We start from the raw sequence: 2,793 nt of genomic DNA, 5'->3' as shown, positions 1-2,793 counted from the left end.
AAGTGAGAGAGTACACCAGGAACCTCTCTATTTACTGGGGAAAAAACATTCAATAGAATATTCCACCCAAATAAGGCAAGGGATAGGGTTTCGAAAGATGGAGTCTTGCTTGGTGATGGCTTGGGGTCAGCAGATTGATTGACATTTTAGCAAGTCACACCCATCTCAGGTGCTGTGTGGGGTCACAGGCAGAGTGAGAGGCCCAATCAGCGTGCCAGGCCAGACCAATCCCCTTATATGCTCAAATGCACATAGCTCACACACACCACCCATGGATGGCTCAATACCTTCTGTAAACCTGATCCTGGTCTTGAGCAGCTCTCCATCTACCTCCCCCTCCACCTCCTCCTCTGTGTGATATGCTATAGTGGTCCTGATCATCATAGCCTACATCATCATATCCTGTCATCATGATCCCCACGATGTGAGCTGCCATAGATTGATCTTCCATGTACATTCCTGGTGTTGGGTATCTGTGGTCTTTTTGTTATAGAGAAATCAACTCTGATTCTACCTCTATCAAGCTCCATTCCACTGGCACGTTCTTTAGCTTCCTTGGCATCATCTACATTTTCAAAATATACGAAAGCTAATCCACTTGAACGTCTGGACTGCTGGTCCTATACAAGAGACACATCAGTCATGGGGCCATATTTAGAGAAGACTTCACTCAGATCTCTTTTTGTGGTACCTAAACTCAACCCAAACACTCAACAGTTGGGGTCAGCATTTGCCTGATTGCCAACAGGGTGTCTTCGAGGAGATGCGGGAGAATAACTGTGGCTGTGCCTCTGCTATGATCTCTACCCTAAGACCTAGACTGGAACAGCTATCGGAGCAGGACCTTGTATAATGCCTCCGAGAGCCTCTGTGGATCTAGACCTAGATTCAGATCTCCACCTGGACCTTCATCTGGAGCACTTGGATTCTTCCTTGGTGGGAGACCTTGCAGAGGCATGCCTTGCAGATTTCCCCGCCAGTGAGTGCTTCCACTTCCGGAAGCAAGAGGGGATTCTTCAGAGTAGTGCTTTCTCATTCCAGATCTTCTTATCTGAACTTCATTTTTATTTCTTTTTAAAATTCTTCTGTTTCGAATTCGGACTTCTTTGATCTTGCCCATTGCACACATATTGCTCATCTAAGTAGGACTTCTGGTCTGATAGTTAGAATGCATTCTTTCATTTGTTTTTCATATTTCAGCTTCACTTATTCCTGAGCTTCAAATACTCATTTATTAAAATTTGTCAAATGACAACTTTGGCATTTTCCTTCTTCAACATTAACCTGCTCTCTGCCTTTGCACCTGGTTCCTGGCTGACATCGCTGCTCGTGGGGCTACAGTCCAAGTTGCCAATCTCTTGTGTCTTCTCTCTGGAGGCTGTGCTGCAGCCTCACGGGACTTGGGAGTTGCCCAGCTGCTCAGAGCTGAAATGCTCTGCACCACTTCCACATGGGCTCTTTTTTACTCTAGTAACCTCTTGTCTATTATTATTTCAACTGGTACATTATAATGATAGATACAAGCAAGATTCACTGTGCTCTATTCATACATACCATAACTTGGTAGATTTTGTTCCCCAGCACTACCCCATGCCTCTCCCTTGCCTCTCCCTCTCAATTCCCTTCCTCTACTCTAAATTTCTGTTCATTATTAATTATCTAGTCTTTGGCCATCTGTTAATAGCTGCATAAAATGGGCTGAAAACTGAAAAAGAGAAGAATTTATCTGCCCTTCCAGAATCCTGTGTGACAATTCAGTTTATAATTGGATGTCATTCAATTTTCATCCCTGGTATTTCTGGCTAAGCTGATGGTCATGAATAGAGCACCCCCATCCCCCATGTCTTTTGGTTGGTGAGTGCTGATTTGTTCACTGTTGCATACAAAAGGAAGCCCTTCTTCCTACAGGGACATATGGAGATTGATTCATCAGATCTGTGAAGTTTCGCTTAGCACCTTGTGGGTTGGAGTATAAGACTTACTGATATTGTGTTGGGAACGCATTTGTTTCCTTTAGTTTTGTGAGTTAACCATAAAGTTGTGTCTATTTTAAAATAGGAATCTCCTTTGTTTTCTTGGGCTCTGCATATTTTGCAGTTCTGAATTTGTAGTTGTCAGCGAAATGGAAGATCAAAAGACCCTAATGCTATATTGATTCATGCAAGTGAGGTAGAAGATTGAATTAAACTGTACACTGTGTGTATATTCCCTTGGAATGACATGCAGAATTGGGGAATTGCCATCATGTCATGTCTCTGGCCTTCTTTATGCCACATTTCTGCCTTTAATTAGGTACTTCCCTTTTGAATGGTCACATTCCACCTAATGTGCAGTCAGCCCTCCTTGTTTGTGGGTTCTAAATCCATGGATTCAACCAACTGTAGGTTGGAAATATTTGGGAAACATTTGCACCTTTACTAAACGTGTACAGACTTTTTCTTCCTTTTCATAATTCCCCAAACAACAGAGTATAGCAACTATTTCCATGGCATTTACATTGTATTAGGAATCAAAAGTAACCTAGACATGACTTAAAGTATACAGAAAAGGTGCATAGATTATATGCAAATACTATGCTATTATTTTTATATAAGGGACAGTAGCTTCTGTAGATTTTGGAATCTGTGGAGCTCCTGGAACTGAACCTCCTGAACGATTCTGAGGGATGGTTGAACATTTTGCTGATGTAAAACCATGGAAAAATATGTCTTCATTATTAGACATATTTTTTTTCTTTATTATTTTCCAGAACTTATTTTTTCAAAAATATACTTGCAGTGTTCCCCAACCTGG

General features: G+C 41.8%; 1 pseudogene; it reads right to left on the bottom strand.

Moving 5' to 3' along the window:
• Positions 1-280: 280 nt before the first annotated feature.
• On the bottom strand, positions 281-1,129 carry LOC101973236 (transformer-2 protein homolog beta pseudogene; annotated as a pseudogene).
• Between the last annotated feature and the right edge of the window lie 1,664 nt (positions 1,130-2,793).

The sequence above is a fragment of the Ictidomys tridecemlineatus genome, chromosome 6 (assembly GCF_052094955.1).
Source record: "Ictidomys tridecemlineatus isolate mIctTri1 chromosome 6, mIctTri1.hap1, whole genome shotgun sequence".
Classification (NCBI taxonomy): Eukaryota; Metazoa; Chordata; class Mammalia; order Rodentia; family Sciuridae; genus Ictidomys; species Ictidomys tridecemlineatus.
This window is presented reverse-complemented; position numbering and strand designations above follow the sequence as displayed.